The sequence below is a fragment of the Bactrocera neohumeralis genome, unplaced genomic scaffold (assembly GCF_024586455.1).
Source record: "Bactrocera neohumeralis isolate Rockhampton unplaced genomic scaffold, APGP_CSIRO_Bneo_wtdbg2-racon-allhic-juicebox.fasta_v2 cluster09, whole genome shotgun sequence".
Taxonomy (NCBI): Eukaryota; Metazoa; Arthropoda; class Insecta; order Diptera; family Tephritidae; genus Bactrocera; species Bactrocera neohumeralis.
In genome coordinates this window covers 2,960,108-2,982,474 of record NW_026089622.1, presented here as the reverse complement: position 1 = coordinate 2,982,474, position 22,367 = coordinate 2,960,108, and the positions used below count along the sequence as shown (strand labels likewise).

Here is a 22,367-nt window from a genome sequence, read left to right as displayed (position 1 = left end):
TACATATACCATAAATAAGATTTTTCGTGTTATTGTATGAATTGCCGTCAAGTAAAAGGTTCAATTTTATACATTCAGTAATCCAGAAATATATATTTGAAGTGTAAGTTTCGGTGGAAATAATCTGAATTCCTGAAAATATTCAGAATCGCGGCTGCCTGAATTAATAGCTTAAATTATGAGCAGCCGTCAATTTAAAACGTTAAAAATGCAGTGTCTAGGAGTTTCCGTTGCCGTGACTTGATGGGGTGTTATCGAAAATTAGACGTCAAATTTGGTATCTATTACCAGACTACTATATCACTATGAAGTTTATTAAGTTAAATTTTACACTTTTATGAAAATTGTTGGTAAGTCTAGTTAAGAATGAATGTGACAGAGATTTTCAAGTGTCAAAGCGCCTTTTTACCTTTCAAAACATCGATCTGAACTTTGTTATCTCAAATTCCGAAAGAAATATGTCATCGTTATCACAAATAAGATAATTAGGAAATTATATAGCTTATTGTAAAAACATTGGGGGCTTTCCAATGATTCGAAGGTAATCGAGATAATAAGTTTTACCCTGTGCGTTACGAAAATCAGTGGAGACCTATGAATTTTTTATACTCTCACAATACAGCATAAGTAAAAGTTTAAGTTACCAATTGTTTAATTGTAACACTTAAAACTAATCGAAGTATCTTTAGAGTTGTACTTATATGGTAAATATCGTCACCTAAAATGCAAAATAACGTAACAACATTGCGGTATAAAGTCAGTCGGAAGTTCAGAAATCTTTCATTTAGGTACATAGCGGCAGAAAGAATTATTGATCAGATTTAACCCATGTTTCGCACACGGGCTTATTATTATCATTATATAAAAAAAGTCTCTTTGAGTTTCTATAGCATATCTCACAAATTTTCGGTTATAAATTTAAACTTTAAAGCCAGTATTTGTGCAAGATTTTGTCTCGATACATCATTGGTGCTTAATTTTTATACTGGAAAGTTAAAGATTCAGATGGGATTTGAAATTGTATTATATTAAGGGTAGGCTTGGCTGTTGTAGACATATCAAGACAATGCCACCTTCCAAACTTGGTTGAAATCGGTCGAGCACGACTCGAATATAGGTTTTCTATATCCCATCGTCCCATTGTCAAGTTTTGACAGCGGCTTCTATTTATAAAGCTCTATAATACGATCGCGGATGCTAATATTTATATATCGGACGCATTTATTAATTAATTTATCGCACTTTTGGTATCTTCTAATATAACCATTATATGGGGCTGTTATCATCCTCGGATTTGTTTCGATCGAATATAATTATTGTATCTTATGTGATTTAGAGGATATGCTCATAAAACTTCTTAGAGGACAGGGACACGCCCATTTTTTCAAAATTTTGGTTACAGGTATCCCATGCTACTGCAATCTTCTGAGCCAAAATACAGTTTTATACCTTAATTTAGTTCTTAGTTATGTCACTTTATAGGTTTTAATGGCGTTTTGTGGACGTGGCAATAACCCGATTACGCCTATCTACGAACTCGTATTTTTTTTTTTTTTTACTAAGGAACGTGCAACCCCGTTTCATTAAGATGTCTCTATTTTTACTCAAGTTACAGCTTGCATAGATGGACGGAAGATCGGACGGACAGACATTGTGATTTCAAATCATTTCTTCATTCTGATCATTTATATGTATAACCCTATATCTTTTTCGATTAATTTTAAGTCATACAAACAACCGTTAGGTAAACAAAATACTATATTATACTCTATCTCAAGTTTTACTAGAGTTACAGCTTGTACGGGCGGACGGACGAGCGGACAGACAAACAGTCAAGCGGATTTAAACATTTCTCGTGATCCTGATCATTTATATATGTATATATAACCATATATCTATCTCGATTAGTTTTAGATGATACGTACAACAGTTAGGTGAACAAAACTATAATACTCGGTGGCAACTGATTGCAAGGTTATAAAAAATACATTGTTTGATTTTGTTAATTATTAGTTCATGTAAGCTTAAATAAAGCCCGGCGAAGCCGGTCGGATAGTAGTAGTAGCTAGTAGTTTCTATTTAGAGAATAGAAATAGCGAGTAATATTGTGTAATAATAATTGCAGTACCGAGAACAACTTGCCAACACCTTCACCGCTATTCATGCCGTCTTCTGGGCTTTTGCTGGATACTTTAGTCATTTGAGAATATTCTCGTTAGGTTTCCACGAAGAGGATCCCTGCATAATATATTTATACCTTCGAAACATTCAGTGCATCACAAAAATAAATATACACTGTGTTTATCCGTTTTATCATCAGAAAAAAATGCCTAAGAACTTATAATAATAACCAGTTTTTTAATTTTTTCAATTATTTCATAAAACTTAAATTATTCATTTTCGAATTTAGAAAAAAAAGTTAAATAGCTAAAAATTACGTCACTAAAATATGTATGCACTACAAATAAATTACAATGGACATTCCATACTTTTTCATGTTCATATGAGCCAAAAATATTATACTTTCATTCATCCGAGAAAATAACAGAATTCCGGAATTTTTTTTTGTCCTTTAGTGTTGCTTATGAATGGCTTTTTACGGACATTTCACAGAACTCGACGAATAGTTTGGGGATCGCAGGTTTTACCAGTCTCATTTTAAATTTCTCTTCGCACCTTTGGGGCACTTTTCTTCGGGGTAGCCTGTATATTGTGCGTGATAATAGGTCTCTCCTTAAGATCAAATATTTTTGGCCGTCTAGATTTATTTTTTGTATTTTTCTATTATTTTTTGAATAGTAGAATTACTTTTATTTATTATTTTTCCAATTTGCCTCTGACTTTTTCCTTTTGTAGTTTTATTATAACATCTGTCCAATTTATGAAAGATCCTTGTGCGCTGCGCCATGATCAAAATTTAATTGAAATTACGGATGAAAAATAAATTATATAAAGAATAAAATTGGCAACATAGTTTATTTGTCGATTTTCAAGTCAAGAAATATTTCAAAGAAAATGTTCAATATTCGTCTGATTTATGTGTACAGTCAATCCCGGTTAAGTAGTACTCCGCTTAAATGAAAATCAAATCCCTCCCTCATTACTCTTAACAGCCTATATTATATCTTGCTGCATCTCACGGTTTATTTTTTGAAATACATAGAAATTACTGTTTTAAGTACGACTCAAGTATCCGCAGTCTGCTTATGTACCATATTATATTTTTATTTTTAACTAACTATAAATATGTATCTGTATCTTTGATTGTGGCACATAACCAGGATTGACTGTGTTTGTCAACGAATGTAAAAAATATTTTGTAATTCTGAAATATTTTTACGCAGCTGCGTCGATATGTATGCAAGCTCACACACAAACATACATATTTACGCTGGTTTGTAGACAAAGCTGTACAGCGGCAAATGAAGCGGTTTCGGTACAGCTCCGATTTTCTACCAATGACTTTTTGACAAAGATTGGTTGTCCGTGACAACGGAGTTTTTGTAAGAAACAATGGGTGTATATACATATTTACATACTAAATTGTGTGTATACAAATTTACAAACATAATTCGAATGATTCTTTCAAATTTGTTTACATGAACACAAAATTGCATACATACATATGTGAATATGTGAGCATTATGCACATGGTTTTTTTTAAATCTGTTTACTTGTACACATAATTATATGCATATGACTTAAGATTTTATCAAAACTTCAAATGCCCAAAGTAAATATGTAAAGCTTATACTACATATGTATATAAATATATAACAAAACAAGTAAGGAAGGGCTAAGTTCGGGTGTCACCGAACATTTTATACTCTCGCATGATAAAGTGATAATAATTTACATATTTTTTTATTTTGCTGTAAAATTAATTAGATTAGATCAATTTGTGTACTTTGAGCATTGAATTGTATTTTCATTTCCTAATGTATATATTATACAGAGAAGGCATCAGATGGAATTCCAAAAGGCTTATATTGGAAGAAGGCGTGGTTGTGAACCGATTTCACCCATATTTCGTACATGTCATCAGGGTGTTAAGAAAATATTATGTACCGAATTTCATTGAAATCGGTTGAGTAGTTCCTTAGATATGGTTTCTGGTCCATAAGTGGGCGTCGCCACGTCCATTTTCAATTTTAAAAAAAGCCTGGGTGCAGCTTCCTTCTGCCATTTCTTCCGTAAAATTTGGTGTTTCTGACGTTTTTTGTTAGTCGGTTAACGCACTTTTAGTGATTTTCAACATAACCTTTGTATGGGAGGTGGGCGTGGTTATTATCCGATTTTTTCCATTTTTGAACTGTATATGGAAATGCCTGAAGGAAACGACTTTATAGAGTTTGGTTGACATAGCTATAGTAGTTTCTGAGATATGTATAAAAAACTTAGTAGGGGGCGGGGCCACGCCCACTTTTCCAAAAAAATTACGTGCAAATATGCTCCTCCCTAATCCGATCCTTTGTGCCAAATTTCCCTTTAATATCTTTATTTATGGCTTAGTTATGACAATTTATAGATTTTCGGTTTCCGCCATTTTGTGGGCGTGGCAGTGGGCATATTTTGCCCATCTTCGAACTTAACCTTCTTATGGAGCCAAGAAATACGTGTACTTAGTTTCATCATGATATCTCAATTTTTACTCAAGTTACAGCTTGCACGGACGGACGGACGGACAGACGGACGGACGGACAGACAGACATCCGGATTTCAACTCTACTCGTCACCCTGATCACTTTGGTATATATAACCCTATATCTGACTCTTTTAGTTTTAGGATTTACAATCAACCGGTATGTGAACAAAACTATAATACTCTCCTTAGCAACTTTGTTGCGAGAGTATAAAACACATTTATTAATTATAATTATATTAATCAAATATTTATGTAATATTACAAATATTACTTAATTATGCATTTCAACAGTTAAATTTGGAATTAATCATTAAATGGGTCAAATTGCACTTACATATCTATGAGTCAAAATTTCTCAAGTGTACCAACATTTTTTTGACGGTCGAGCTTTTAACGTTGAATAACGTTTTTCAGTTCACAACAATAAATAAAAAATACAACTTGAACAATTTTCCAAAATTTCAATTATTTTTCAAGTTATTGTTATAAACTTTTTTTTGCATGAGTTTACAATTTATTTATTTTCTCAGGATGGATAGCATCTATCTTGCTCATTTTTAAAACAGCTATCGTTAATGAATTTCTCTTCCTATTTCAATTTTTTATTGACAGGAAAAACGTTATTTAAAAAAGTTATAAACAATTGTTATAAACAAATTGAAATAATTTAAACTTCTCAATCGATTTACAATATCGCTTCAATTTAATATTGTTGTACATTTTATAACACGTTATTGACAAAAAGAAAAACATGAAAACTTGCAACGCAACCGAAGTTATATTGTTTTTGCTCCTGATGTGTAATGCGTGAAGCAGGGGATGTTTGTTCTTAGGATACCCAGAGGATACTTGGTCAAAGACCGGAAGTCGTGAGCTGCTTGAGTCATATGTAAAAGAATCGTTTCTGGCCACTCCCCAGTGAATGGCGATCAGAGAACTTTCCTCACTTGCGTGAACTTCTACACATGACTCCATCCTCCATCATTCCGTGTTTCCATCACATCATATAAGTTTCTTTGTTTACATAACTGCATTTAGTCGACTGTGTAACAAAATTGTTTGCTAATTTACATTTTATTTACATTATTTAGACCGTAAATATTGCACGAAAGTGTTTGAACAACCCGGACAATTTTTGTTACATACATATGTGTGTGGAGAATTAACTTTTACATCTCAGCGTCGAAATTTCACATCACTAATTGAACAGAGAAGGTACCATCTTCTATAAGAGTGTACAGCTGCTGGCGTACGCCGACGATATTGATATCATCGGCCTCAACATCCGCGCCGTTAGTTCTGCTTTCTCCAGGCTGGACAAGGAAGCACAGAAAATGGGTCTGGTAGTGAACGAGGGCAAGACGAAATATCTCCTGTCATCAAAAAAACAGTCGTCGCACTCGCGACTTGGCTCTCACGTCACTGTTGACAGTCATAACTTTGAAGTCGTAGATAATTTCGTCTATCTTGGAACCAGCGTAAACACCACCAACAATGTCAGCCTAGAAATCCAACGCAGGATAACTCTTGCCAACAGGTGCTACTTCGGACTGAGTAGGCAATTGAAAAGTAAAGTCCTCTCTCGACGAACAAAAGCCAAACTCTATAAGTCGCTCATAATTCCCGTCCTGCTATATGGTGCAGAGTCTTGGACGTTGTCAACAACTGATGAGTCGACGTTGCGAGTTTTCGAGAGAAAAGTTCTGCGAAAGATTTATGGTCCTTTGCGCGTTGGCCACGGCGAATATCGCATTCGATGGAACGATGAGCTGTACGAGATATACGACGACATTGACATAGTTCAGCGAATTAAAAGACAGCGGCTACGCTGGCTAGGTCATGTTGTCCGAATGGACGAAAACACTCCAGCTCTGAAAGTATTCGACGCTGTACCCGCCGGGGAAGCAGAGGAAGAGGAAGACCTCCACTCCGTTGGAAGGACCAAGTGGAGAAGGACCTGGCTACGCTTGGAATATCCAATTGGCGCCACGTAGCGAAAAGGAGAAACGACTGGCGCGCTGTTGTTAGCTCGGCTATAATCGCGTAAGCGGTGTCTACGCCAATTAAGAAGAAGAATTGAACAGTGCTATTTACACTATTTTGGTTTTCCTGTGAGGAATCAAGACAGATCCTGGGTTCCACATAAATGTTGTGTAACGTGTGTGAGGCTCCTTTTAGGTTGGGCTAAATAAGAACATAGACATTTGTCATTTGCTATACCAATGATTTGGACGGAACCAGAGGATCATGTAAGTGATTGTTATTTTTGTTGGACTCAAACAAATGGTATTACCACCAAATCTAAACCCACTATCTACGATCCAAACTTGCCTTCGGCCAAGAGACCCATCCTACATAGTGTAGAACTGCCTGTGCCGATGCCTCCAAATCGATCAAAAGGTGAGAATTCTAGTCCGGAATTTGTTCTCAGTCAGCATAATAAGGTATCTGAAGATAGTGACTCAAGTTATGAACCGTCAACTTCAAAAGAACCACACTTATTGACACAACGTGATTTAAACGATTTAAATCTGTCTAAAAAACAGGCTGAGCTTTTGGGGTCTAGATTAAACGACTGGAATTTACTTTCTCTTGGTACAAAGATTTCTTATTTTCGACGTCGCACATAGGTTTCTGCTAGTGCATACTGCGGCTAAAAATATAAGGAGTTGTCGCAGGACAATGACATTTGAGACATCATTGTTTTGGATTCCAATCAAGAAAAAAATTAAAAAATCAAAAGCACGCCCCCCTTTTTACGCCCACCTCCCATATAAGGTGAAACTTAATTTTTGACCTACAGCACTGATTTTTGGTACATAGCATTTTTATGACATTATATACATATGTTGGTGTTAAATTTCAATAATATCCGCCTACTTTTACGCCCACCTCCCATACAAACTAAATTCTCTTTTATCAAGTCTCTTTTAGCAACTTTTTTACATCTTCGTGACATTCTAATTTTTTTAATTTTATTTTAGTAGTAGAAAAATGTTTGTGTACGGACCCGAAGACATTAATAAGTGATGCATCACATCTTCGTTAGTGGATATGCGTCCAATTCTTCTGGAATGATACATCCTATAGTTCCTGTAATCCTTGTTATATATATATTGCATACTTTTGGACGGTAACTTGCCATTTTAGAGTATCTCATTGTTTTTTTCAAGGGGAGCAATTTGGGGCAGCTGAATTTTTTTTTATCATTTAGCTGAGACTTCAGGCTTTAATTCGGTGTATGTATGTCGACAGCGGTAGACAGCGCTAAAAAGATGCACCACTTTGAATTTGAAGAACATTGAAATTTTGACGTCCAAATTATGTTGTTCCACAATATTTTTTATGCATTATTTTTTTTAATGGATTTTTTCTTTGATACATATTATAAATGAAAAATAATAATAAAGTTGAATTTCAATAGGTGTTTTATTGTATCAATGATTTGACTTTTGAGTGAATGGCGATCAGAGAACTTTCCTCACTTGCGTGAACTTCTACACATGACTCCATCCTCCATACATACGGCATACCATGCACCTTCTCTACAAATGTACGTTCTCTGGTTCACAATTAAGATATCGTAACTTCTCGCAGGGGTACTCGTCCGAGATGAGTTAGTTTCACCACAGACAATTATAAGCGTGTTTCACCACAGTTTTGCATCAGGAGACTCGAAAATAGCAGAATTGAGTATTTTCAGTGTTAAATGAGAAAAATAACTCCAATGTCAAGGAATGTACGCTTACAGATTGGCTTATTTTCTATGCGCAAACAACTTTGCTTGTAACAGTGGTAGACACATCATTTGTGACATGAAAATTGGTAGGTGTTTCTAATGCAGTTTGATACCCTGAAGTGCAATCTGAAAACAGAATTTTCCTATCACCCATAGATGTTCTGTAATCTGCGGCTTTAGATTTTACAAAACATAAAATTTCACTATATTGCATCATCTCATATTTTTATACGAACAGGGGTTTATCCGGTTTAGACCGGTTCTGCCTGCTTGTTTGATGTAAACAGCGTATTTTACGATCATTTTATTTTACAAAATGTATCAGTAGCTAACAGTGCCCGAATCGGTTACGTGTTTTATGTTTAGATAGCAAAACGTTTTTGAGTTCACATTCTTTCACGTTTTTGAAATTACTGTGTTTAAGATTTTTAGGTATAATGCCTACGCAGTGCGTAAATAGTGCCAACAGTTTCTGTTATGTGCGGAGAACTATCTTTTAAATCGCAAAAACGTAAATTTACTCCGCTTGTGCTAAAAGCTTACGAATTGTATTTTGGTGTTAAAGTTGGGGACGAAGACAAAGCATGAGCCCCTCATATATGTTGTAAAACTTTTATAACATTGTTAACAGCTTGCTTAAAAGGTTAAAATCGTAAAATGCCCTTTGCAGTGCCAATGGTTTGGAGAGAACCTAAAGATCATGTTACAGACTCCCTCACGAATATTAAAGGTATTGGACCAAAGGACCATCAGCTTAAAGACCTGTAAAACACAGTGAACAACTTCCTATTCCCAGAGCACCAGAATCTTGGAGTCTCGATGAAGAACTATAATCGAATAGCTCTTCAAGTGATGTTACAGAATCCGCAAAGGAAATGACAACCGATCTTTTATTTGATTTACCAGGATGTTCAACAGCGGCGCATCTAATTTCAGAGTGTGAACTTAATGACTTAGTTCGAGATCTAAGCCTTTCAAAATCGCAGTCCGAACCAGAGAATTGCAAAACTCACTTTTTCCTTGAATCAGCTCATACGCAAAAGTTTCTATTCAAGTCCAATCACTGAGCGAAACACAGCGTTGAGTAAAAATCAGCTCATGTTGCCGAATCGCTCATTCGCGTACAACGTGAGCCTTCGGTCCGAAATGCTTTGCTCACGTTTGCTCACTTCACGAAATATTTAGCTCATGCTCGCTCACTTTACGAAATGTTTAGCTCACTTTCGCTCAGTGATTGGAATTGAATAGAAACTTTTGCGTATGAGCTGATTTAAGGAAAAAGTGAGTTTTGCAGCTCTCTGGTATGTATATAGTTTTTGTATGCTTTGTTCGCGATCAGCTTATGTGTCACATGCATTGCACTAAGAATTTGGTACACAACTTATATTTTAGTATGTATTTGTCACCCCGTCGATATGGAGCAAGAAGATATTTTAGAAAAAATACGTACAAACGCCTACACATTGTCAGCTCGACATAAGGGAAGGAGCCATGTTTGGAATATATTATCTGAAATTATTAAAGAGGATGGCACTATTTGGAATGGATTTACATATATACTGCCAATCCTGTAACAATATTTTAAAATATTTGCCAAAAAAATCTTCAAATTTAAACATACATACATATGTATGTAAGTGCTGCAAATCGCTTAAGGAGACGGCGCTTTTAGTCAAGCACAGTGAGTTTATTCATATGCGTTGAGTTTGCTCATACCCATTGAGTTTGCTCATAGACGTTGAGTTTGCTCTTTTGTGTTTTTGTTTTCATTCAACACGATCATTGTTGAGCCGAATGAGCGAACGCTTGAGTAGAGCTGTTTCAACACGAGCGTGAATAAACTCAGCAAGCAAACGAATTTACCGCAATTGAGCTGAATTTAGCTCAGTAGCGAAAACATTCACGAATGCCATTTTGAGTGCTTGAGCCGAATGTGCTGATAGTTCGGGTATTGATCGTACATGAACATTTTTGCGCTCAACGGAAGCCGTTCTCTGGTCCGAACATTTAACATACAGACGAAAAGGTTGGAACCTTCTCCAAAGTGATGTAAATATTACTTTTTCCAGAAAAGACAGAAAGACCTCACAAATTGCTTTCTTCAAGAAGGGGATCTAGTATTCTTTTCAGAAGTTAACCTTTTGTTTAACGCACTAGGACAGAAACATGATCCACGTGATTGACGTATAGTCATTGATTCCTCCAAACTTAGTTTAAAGACGGTGTTGGTTCATAACGGTAACAAATATCAATCTGTGCCCTTAGCTCATGCGGTTCATATGAAGGAATCATATGAGAATATGAGAGTTGTTTTAGAGCACATCCGTTATCGTGAGTAGGGTTGGGAAATATGTGGAGACCCAAAAGTAATAGCCTATCTTCTTGGAATGCAACTAGGATATACGAAATATTGCAGCTTCCTTTGCGAATGAGACAGCCATACAGGATACAGTCATTATCTACAGAAGCAATGACCAGTACGTCAGGCACTCACTCCGGGACAAAAAAACGTTACCAAATGGACAGAAATGGAAGAGGGTTCTTGTATCTCTTTCCAAGAGTCAGTGAAGCAAATAAGAGAACTAATGAAAGACAAAACATTTGAGCAAATGCTCAATGAAACTGAAATACGAGCCTGAAGGGCTTTTAGAAGCGCTGTTAAATTTTTTATTTTTTTTGGAAATGTGAAAGCTGACAACTACAAAGATCTTGTGACTGAACTACATACTGTCTATAAAAAAAATGGGTTGCAACATGTCCCTTAAAGTTCACTTTCTGGACCCCCATCTGGATTTTTTCCCCAAAAATTTAGGGGCCGTAAGTGACGAACATGGGGAACGGTTCCACCAAGACATTTCTGCTATGGAGAAATGGCACCAAGGCAAGTGGAGTGCCAGTTTGATTGCCGATTACTTCTGGACATTGTTAAGGGATACTCCAAAAACAAAATATAGCCGAAAAACATCGCCAGTACCATTTTATGGAACTCTTTGGTTAATAAAATAATATAACAATAATATATCTGTTACTGTTATTATACCCTGAACAGGGTATATTAAGTTTTTCACGCAGCTTGTAACACCCAGAAGGAAGCGTCGGAGACCCTATAAAGTATATATATAAATGATCAGTATGTCGAGCTGAGTCGATTTAGCCATGTCCGTCTGTCTGTCTGTATATATACGAACTAGTCCCTCAGTTTTGAAGATATCGTTTTGAAATTTTGCAAACGTCATTTTCTCCTCAAGAAGCTGCTCATTTGTCGGAACGGCCGATATCGGACCACTATAACATATAGCTGCCATACAAACTGAACGATCGGAATCAAATGCTTGTATGTAAAACTTTCACATTTTACAAGATATATTCACAAAATTTGGTATATATTATTTTCTAAGGCAACAATGTAATCTCCGAAGAAATTGTTCAGATCGGTTAACTATAGCATATAGCTGCCATACAAACTGAACGATCGGAATCAAGTTCTTGTATGCACAACTTTCACATTTGGCAAGATTTATTAACGAAATTTGGTATATATTATTTTCTAAAGCAACAATGTAATCTCCGAAGAAATTCTTCAGATCGGTTAACTATAGCATATAGCTCCATATAAACTGATCAATCGGAATCAAATGCTTGTATGGAAAACTTTCATATTTGACAAGATATATTCACGAAATTTGGTATATTTTATTTTCCAAAGCAACAATGTAATCTCCGAAGAAATTGTTCAGATCGGTTAACTATAGCATATAGCTGCCATACAAACTGAATGATCGGAATTAAATGCTTGCATGGGAAACTTCGTCATTTGACGATATATCTTCACGAAATTTGGTATGAGTTATTCTTCATAGAAATAATGAAATATCGGAAGAAATTTTTCTGATCGGTTAACTATAGCATCAAGATGCCATACAAACTGAATGATCGGAATCAAATGCTTGTATGGAAAACTTTGGTATTTGACGTGGTATCTTCACCAAATTTGACATGGATTACTGCTTAAGGTAATAATATAAACTCCGAAAAAATTGTTCAGATCGGATTACTATAGCATATAGCTTTCATACAAACTGACCACATAGTTATTAAAAGAAATACACCTGTGAAGGGTATATTAGCTTCGGTGCAGCCAAAGTTAACGTTTTTTTTTGTTTTTTAACAAAAATCCTCAAAAAAAACAATAGGTGATAGAAGAAATCTGTAGCTATTTTCTGCATTTGTGGCAATTTTTACATAATAAATACTTTGTTTTGTTCATGTCACAAAACAAATGACAAATTGCAGTATAATTCACAACTGCAAGAAAGCACTAAGCTCAATAAAAGACAAGCTCCAACTAGATTTGATCTGGGTTCCCGTCGACGCAGATTTTTGCAAGCCGCGTAAAAATATTTTTTTACATTCCTTGACAAATACAGTCAATCCCGGTTATATGCCACAAACAAAGATACATATTTTTGTGGTTTATTAAATATAAAAATATAATATGGCACATAAGCGAGTGCGGATACTTAACGAGTTGTACTTAAAACAATAATTTCTATGTATTTCAAACAACCAACCGTGAGATGCAGCAACATATAGGCAGTTAAGAGGGATGATTTTTATTTAAGCGGAGTACTACTTAAGCGGGATCCACTGTACACATAAATTAGAGGAATATTGAATATTTTCTTTGACACATTTCTTTACTTGAAAATCGACAAATAAACTATGTTGTCAATTTTATTATAATATATTTAAATACTTATATTTGCGGGGTTGCCGCTTTTTCCTTCTCTTACAAATGTCAGAAATTGTTCAATTTATGATTTTTAGCTTTTGCCATCGTCGCGAAAAGATGTTTGTGGGCAAAGGCTTGTTCGGGGAGATGTGAAGGTGGTCGCTTTTATGAATGAAGCGAGTTTGCTTGTTGAAAGTGCGCTTGCGTTCATGAATGAAATTGTTCTTGCTGTAAGATTTGCTACATTTGGCTGCCATATTGAGTTGTGACGCCGCTGATGCTATTTCATACATTTGTTGTTTTTGTAGAACAATATTTGTAATTTTTACGGGTGACACATCTACAAGTGAACGCATATAAGTATGTATGTTATGTATGTATTATTTGTGTGGGAATGTCATACGCACATATTTACATGTGTACGCATAAGTATGTATGATGCAATTTCAAACGATTGTTGTTTATGTAAAGCAATGTTTGTAGTTTTTGGGGGTGACATATTTGCATGTGTACGCATATGTATACAAGTATGTAAGTTTGTGTAGGCGTTATTTGTGTACCAATGTCACACGCACATATTTATGTACGTACATATGAGCAGCGCGCACATGTTATTATTGATAAGTGATAATATGATTTGAATTCGCGAAAGCGAACATAAACACATAAGTACATAAGGTCATGACACATGTGAATATTGGAGCCCGACCGAATGTAAAATTTTGGCCGAAGCCGTAGCCGTAGCCGTAGCCGAACTTCGGCACCAAAAAAACATTCGGTCGAATACCGAAGCCGAAGCCGTATAAAAAATTTATTTATTTATTTCAGGAAAATGTATTTTATTTTGTATACAAATAAACACTTAAATTAAAAATGACATTTCATGTCTAACAAAAAAAAACCTTAAGTTTATGATGATCTTGGAAATATACATATGTACATGTATGTATGTATAAAATTAATAATTAAAGTTCAATAGATTTATGTTGGAGTGTAGGAACAGGAGCTTATCAGCATTATAACCGAGCAGGCTTGAACGCCTATCACTGTAAAGCTGTCCAGCGGCACTAAAAAGTTGCTCGCTAGCCACGCTGCTCGGTGGAGCGGAAAGAAATTTAAGTGCTATAGATTTTAAAGAGACAAAGGAGCTTAAATGTCAATATTGATATATATTTGTGTCTCTGGGTAGTAGACGTTGTTGTAAATAGTCGTTCACCTCTTTAAAAATACCCTGCGATTGTGTTTTTGATATTTCCTCAACAATTAGAGAGCTGTCGTGCATGTCCCAAAGTCTTGTTTTTGTGGAATTGTCAGTCACTGGAGAGTGCAATGGACTCCCTGTCACTGAACATTCTTCTTCATTATTGTTATTTTCATCATAATTATAAATTTTGTTCTTACAAATATCTACTTGATCGGTTGAAAAATATTTTGTTTTAAACCTTGGATCAAGGAATGTTGCAATCATTAATTCGTTTTTCATTATATTCTGGAAACGATTGTGAATTGAATTAAGCAAGTTTTTCATTAAAAAATCCAGTTCATCATGTTCCTCACATTCAGTTTGAAGTATATTCTGCAACATACGTACCAATGGAATGACCATAGATATGGAGGCTAAACCAAGTGAAAGCTCTAGCGTAGCTTCATAAAAGGGTTGCAAAATTGAAACCAGTTTACTTATACGTTTCCACTCATATCCAGTCGGAACGTCTGTCGAGTTTTTCTCTGTCGCATATAAAACTAATGTGCTCTTTTGCTCTAACAGTCTCTCTAACATTAGATATGTACATACTGTTCCACCTGGTAACAACGTCCTGTATCAACTTGTGTTTTGGAACGCTAAACATTTCTTGATACTGATTAAGATGTCGATAAGCTTGTTCACTTCTTTTAAAGTGTCCGACGATCTTACGACACTTTTTAATAATGTGGTCAATTTCTTCGTTTTTTAGCACGCAATCATGCAAAGCAAGTTGTAGAGTATGCGCTACACAACCAAAGGATTTCAAATCACCTATGCGCATTGCAGCAGACATATTACGCGCATTATCTATTACAACCAGATGCACTTTATTTCCTATTTTGAAATTATTTATCGTTTCAGCCAGCTTTTCAGTTATGTAGTTTCCAGTATGGTCGTCTTCCAAGACTTTGGCGCCTAGTATAACTTTTATACGTTCAGGTCCATAAATCATATGTGCAGTCAGGCTCAACAACGAACAGATTTTAGAAGAATTGGTCTAAATATCTGTGGTTATGCTGATCCATTTCGCTTTTTCTAAGACAGCAACAACCTTTTTTAAAACTTTTTCGTAAGTGGCCGGCATCAGTTTGTATTTCGCCGGCATAGTTGGATTTCCAAAATTAAGCCTTTGAAATGCTGCACCATCCACTATGCTATAGGGAAGCATATCACAATAATGAGATCCATTATAGTTTTATCTATTTGAAGTGCCAACGGGTGATCATCTGGCCACAAATTTGTGCGTTCGATTGCTTCTGGCATGGTAATTTGCAATTTGTCGCTAATAATATTAATTTCGCTTTCGTTTGCCTTTATTTTCTGTGGAATACTTAAACTGGCTATCTCCGTCGACTTTATAAATATGTATATTCCACTTCTCCGGGTGCATTTTCCTCAAATGATTTTTAATATTATGGGTTGTTTGCCTTTTTTTATCCTCGTGCCCAAGCGACAATTCTTTTTTGCAAACATTGCAGATGGCAGTTTTTTTCTTGCGAACAAAATGATCCCAAATCTTGGACATCTTAATCTAAATGCTTAAAGAAAAATAGAAGTATTATAAGTAAATTGTTTTTATTTTAACACCTTACCAACGCGTTTGTTTGTTCCAATCTGCGAACAGCTGATATTGACAACAATGTTGCGTTGTGCAACTGTCACAGCAAAAGTCATAAAATGTTCTCTCCGTAAAGCAATAAATGTCGCCAAAAAGTATGCTATTTTTTTTTTATTAAAAAACACTTGGTTTTAAAAAAGTAATGTTCAGCTAAAAATTCGGTTTTTTTGGCCGAAGCCGAATGCACAGCCGAATGCATTTTCAAAGCCGAATGTTCGGCAAACGGAAGCCGAAGCCGAACCTTCGGTCGGGCTTTAGTGAATATACATAAGTTTTGAATGATAAAATATACGATTAATGTTCATTTATCAGTATTGTAATATATTTCATTTTTTAAATAATATTATGATAGTTTGTTATATAAATATGTAAGTAGGAATATATGAAATACAAAAAATAATTAAAAAAGAAAGGCTTTATTTTTACATTAACTACGAATATTGCTCTGAAAAAGTAATTTAATTTAAATGTATTCAATTGCACATGTATTCATTAATATGCACAAAAAGAATTCATACGAATACACATGTTTGCATATAAACGTATAAAAATATAAGCAAAAGAGCGAACATACGTCTGTTAGAGCAATGTATAGTTTTGAGCATAATTTTTATGCCACGCTCAGCTCTGTTCAAGCGAAAATATTAAAATTTCTCCCGCCGAGCTGGCAGTGGTGAAACACTTCCATCTTGACCCAGTTAGCGAAAAATATTTTTACGTTCTTCGCACCGTGAACCTTCTCTATGATAGACGTTCTCTGTTATAAATATACGTTCTCTGGATGTACAGTAGTTCATGCAGTAATTTATCTGGGCTCTCGACTGTTTGCTGCTGGACAAGCTTAGAAGAACTAGACTGTTCAAATTTGACAGGTAAAACCCCATGTAACATTGAAGCTTTAGAAGAAATGATTCGATTAAGAAGTAATAATTTGTAAAGTCTTCAATAGAACTTGGTCGCAAATAATATAACAATTATTCAATGAAAGGTTACGAGTAGATATTAAATGCTGTCTAATTATCGATTTACTTAACCCATATCTACTACATGTCATAGTTCATATTTTAACAAATTTGGGGTATCTCACATCAAACTAATAAATTAAAAATAAATATAGTTTAAGAAAACTAAAAAACACGCTTTTAAAACATATCAAACTAAAAGTGAAAAATAATTCCTGCATTATTGTGAGAAAAACGTGGGGCGCTGGGTGACATATTTTTTATATATCGAGCATTCCACGCTTTTCTCACAATAGTGCAGGAATTATTTTTCACTTTTTAGTTTGATATGTTTTAAAATCGTGTTTTTTAGTTTTATTAAACTATACTAACATTTTATTACTGAAAAAATCTAATGATTTGGAATATGTGAATGATATCTCTGTCTGTCATATTTGTGAAGGCAATATTATAAGTAATTGTTATTGTAATAAACACAAAATATTTTTTTTTTGCAAATAATTTGACTTTCTTTGTATTACAGTAGATATTGCACATATCAGGAGCTATTCGACTATTAAAAACTTTTACTGCTTAAGAAATCACTCTACAAGACGGAGAAAAGTTAAGCAACTGGTCACCGACAAGTTATCAGTAATTAATGCATTCGTTATCCGATAGGTTACTTTTGTTCTAAGAAAGTAACTTTTTCTCCTCATTCTCTACACGTTGGTGTAATTAGCTTACTCACTGTTTTTCTTCTTCTCTCTCATTGATTTACTTTGAGAACTATTTATTTTAACAGCGTCCGTTTCATTGTGAACAAAAGTGAATCTAATGTATTATATAGCACATTTGCTCTCTCTCTTTGATTTTGCGCAAATGCTACAAATAGTTTCTTGTTCTACTTTGAGAACTATTTTGGAAAACAATCTGTCACTCTTCGGTTAAAAGCGTCCCTTTCATTGTGAACAAAAGTGAACCCAATGTATTGTATAGCACACCATATTTGTTTTAAATAAAATTCCGTATCTCGGTTAGATATACACACATTTCTTTTTTTTACACGGTAGATACGTTCCTCAGAAATCCGTGTAAAAAAAGAGACGTTTCCTATAGTAAAATGGGGGATACGTTCCATGTCATCTGAAATCCGTGTAAGATGAAAGAAAGAACTATATTTACTTCGAAAAACCGTGCAAAAAATTTTGAAAACTATAAAATTTCAGATATGCATACAAATTGTATGTTCATATGGCATTTTATTTAGCATTAAAACTTAAAATACATAATTCATACAGGTGAAAAATTGGTAGATTAAGCAAAAAGAAAAGAAATCTGTTAATCCAGAATTAAGAACAGAAAAATTAAAATAGAAATAAGGAAAAAATATTTACATAGCTACATAATTATTCGTCGCTACTTGATAACAAGCGCAATTGCTTGCGACGAACTGGATCGGTATCATCGCTGGAGATATCCATTTCAGCAATGTAAATATCATGCGAACAAAATGTGTAGGTAAGAGTTATCGAATAAGGGGAATTCCCAGTTACTACTATGTATTAGAGCCCGACCGAATGTAAAATTTTGGCCGAAGCGTAGCCGTAGCCGAACTTCGGCACCAAAAAACATTTGGTCGAATACCGAAGCCGAAGTCGTATAAAAAATTTATTTACTTATTTCAGGAAAATGTATTTTATTTTGTATACAAATAAACACTTAAATTAAAAATGACATTTCATGTCTAAACAAAAAAAAACCTTAAGTTTATGATGATCTTGGAAATATACATATGTACATGTATGTATGTATAAAATTAATAATTAAAGTTTAATAGTTTTATTTTGTAGTGTAGGAACAGGAGCTTATCAGCATTATAACCGAGCAGGCTTGAACGCCTATCACTGTAAAGCTGCCCAGCGGCACTAAAAAGTTGCTCGCTAGCCACGCTGCTCGGTGGAGCGGAAAGAAATTTAAGTGCTATAGATTTTAAAGAGACATAGGAGCTTAAATGCCAATATTGATATATATTTGTGTCTCTGGGTAGTAGACGTTGTTGTAAATAGTCGTTCACCTCTTTAAAAATAACCTGCGATTGTGTTTTTGATATTTCCTCAACGATTAGAGAGCTGTCTCTGGGTAGTAGACGTTGTTGTAAATAGTCGTTCACCTCTTTAAAAATACCCTGCGATTGTGTTTTTGATATTTCCTCAACAATTAGAGAGCTGTCGTGCATGTCCCAAAGTCTTGTTTTTGTGGAATTGTCAGTCACTGGAGAGTGCAATGGACTCCCTGTCACTGAACATTCTTCTTCATTATTGTTATTTTCATCATAATTATAAATTTTGTTCTTACAAATATCTACTTGATCGGTTGAAAAATATTTTGTTTTAAACCTTGGATCAAGGAATGTTGCAATCATTAATTCGTTTTTCATTATATTCTGGAAACGATTGTGAATTGAATTAAGCAAGTTTTTCATTAAAAAATCCAGTTCATCATGTTCCTCACATTCAGTTTGAAGTATATTCTGCAACATACGTACCAATGGAATGACCATAGATATGGAGGCTAAACCAAGTGAAAGCTCTAGCGTAGCTTCATAAAAGGGTTGCAAAATTGAAACCAGTTTACTTATACGTTTCCACTCATATCCAGTCGGAACGTCTGTCGAGTTTTTCTCTGTCGCATATAAAACTAATGTGCTCTTTTGCTTTAACAGTCTCTCTAACATTAGATACATACTGTTCCACCTGGTAACAACGTCCTGTATCAACTTGTGTTTTGGAACGCTAAACATTTCTTGATACTGATTAAGATGTCGATAAGCTTGTTCACTTCTTTTAAAGTGTCCGACGATCTTACGACACTTTTTAATAATGTGGTCAATTTCTTCGTTTTTTAGCACGCAATCATGCAAAGCAAGTTGTAGAGTATGCGCTACACAACCAAAGGATTTCAAATCACCTATGCGCATTGCAGCAGACATATTACGCGCATTATCTATTACAACCAGATGCACTTTATTTCCTATTTTGAAATTATTTATCGTTTCAGCCAGCTTTTCAGTTATGTAGTTTCCAGTATGGTCGTCTTCCAAGACTTTGGCGCCTAGTATAACTTTTATACGTTCAGGTCCATAAATCATATGTGCAGTCAGGCTCAACAACGAACAGATTTTAGAAGAATTGGTCTAAATATCTGTGGTTATGCTGATCCATTTCGCTTTTTCTAAGACAGCAACAACCTTTTTTAAAACTTTTTCGTAAGTGGCCGGCATCAGTTTGTATTTCGCCGGCATAGTTGGATTTCCAAAATTAAGCCTTTGAAATGCTGCACCATCCACTATGCTATAGGGAAGCATATCACAATAATGAGATCCATTATAGTTTTATCTATTTGAAGTGCCAACGGGTGATCATCTGGCCACAAATTTGTGCGTTCGATTGCTTCTGGCATGGTAATTTGCAATTTGTCGCTAATAATATTAATTTCGCTTTCGTTTGCCTTTATTTTCTGTGGAATACTTAAACTGGCTATCTCCGTCGACTTTATAAATATGTATATTCCACTTCTCCGGGTGCATTTTCCTCAAATGATTTTTAATATTATGGGTTGTTTGCCTTTTTTTATCCTCGTGCCCAAGCGACAATTCTTTTTTGCAAACATTGCAGATGGCAGTTTTTTTCTTGCGAACAAAATGATCCCAAATCTTGGACATCTTAATCTAAATGCTTAAAGAAAAATAGAAGTATTATAAGTAAATTGTTTTTATTTTAACACCTTACCAACGCGTTTGTTTGTTCCAATCTGCGAACAGCTGATATTGACAACAATGTTGCGTTGTGCAACTGTCACAGCAAAAGTCATAAAATGTTCTCTCCGTAAAGCAATAAATGTCGCCAAAAAGTATGCTATTTTTTTTTTTATTAAAAAACACTTGGTTTTAAAAAAGTAATGTTCAGCTAAAAATTCGGTTTTTTTGGCCGAAGCCGAATGCACAGCCGAATGCATTTTCAAAGCCGAATGTTCGGCAAACGGAAGCCGAAGCCGAACCTTCGGTCGGGCTTTAGTGAATATACATAAGTTTTGAATGATAAAATATACGATTAATGTTCATTTATCAGTATTGTAATATATTTCATTTTTTAAATAATATTATGATAGTTTGTTATATAAATATGTAAGTAGGAATATATGAAATACAAAAAATAATTAAAAACGAAAGGCTTTATTTTTACATTAACTACGAATATTGCTCTGAAAAAGTAATTTAATTTAAATGTATTCAATTGCACATGTATTCATTAATATGCACAAAAAGAATTCATACGAATACACATGTTTGCATATAAACGTATAAAAATATAAGCAAAAGAGCGAACATACGTCTGTTAGAGCAATGTATAGTTTTGAGCATAATTTTTATGCCACGCTCAGCTCTGTTCAAGCGAAAATATTAAAATTTCTCCCGCCGAGCTGGCAGTGGTGAAACACTTCCATCTTGACCCAGTTAGCGAAAAATATTTTTACGTTCTTCGCACCGTGAACCTTCTCTATGATAGACGTTCTCTGTTATAAATATACGTTCTCTGGATGTACAGTAGTTCATGCAGTAATTTATCTGGGCTCTCGACTGTTTGCTGCTGGACAAGCTTAGAAGAACTAGACTGTTCAAATTTGACAGGTAAAACCCCATGTAACATTGAAGCTTTAGAAGAAATGATTCGATTAAGAAGTAATAATTTGTAAAGTCTTCAATAGAACTTGGTCGCAAATAATATAACAATTATTCAATGAAAGGTTACGAGTAGATATTAAATGCTGTCTAATTATCGATTTACTTAACCCATATCTACTACATGTCATAGTTCATATTTTAACAAATTTGGGGTATCTCACATCAAACTAATAAATTAAAAATAAATATAGTTTAAGAAAACTAAAAAACACGCTTTTAAAACATATCAAACTAAAAAGTGAAAAATAATTCCTGCATTATTGTGAGAAAAACGTGGGGCGCTGGGTGACATATTTTTTATATATCGAGCATTCCACGCTTTTCTCACAATAGTGCAGGAATTATTTTTCACTTTTTAGTTTGATATGTTTTAAAAGCGTGTTTTTTAGTTTTATTAAACTATACTAACATTTTATTACTGAAAAAATCTAATGATTTGGAATATGTGAATGATATCTCTGTCTGTCATATTTGTGAAGGCAATATTATAAGTAATTGTTATTGTAATAAACACAAAATATTTTTTTTTTGCAAATAATTTGACTTTCTTTGTATTACAGTAGATATTGCACATATCAGGAGCTATTCGACTATTAAAAACTTTTACTGCTTAAGAAATCACTCTACAAGACGGAGAAAAGTTAAGCAACTGGTCACCGACAAGTTATCAGTAATTAATGCATTCGTTATCCGATAGGTTAC

At 34.5% G+C, this 22,367-nt stretch overlaps 1 protein-coding gene and 1 long non-coding RNA gene across 9 annotated transcripts in view; one reads left to right on the top strand and one right to left on the bottom strand.

Annotated features, from left to right (window-relative positions):
• Positions 1 to 22,367, top strand: part of LOC126763884 (cadherin-86C) — a 182,583-nt gene that overhangs the window by 110,346 nt on the left and 49,870 nt on the right. The gene's annotated exons all lie outside the window — the stretch shown is intronic.
• Positions 16,741 to 21,944, bottom strand: LOC126764032 (uncharacterized). Its single transcript, XR_007667793.1, has 2 exons — positions 21,596 to 21,944; positions 16,741 to 16,811 (listed from the first exon to the last, which is right to left on the bottom strand). It is a non-coding gene; the product is annotated as an uncharacterized LOC126764032 (long non-coding RNA).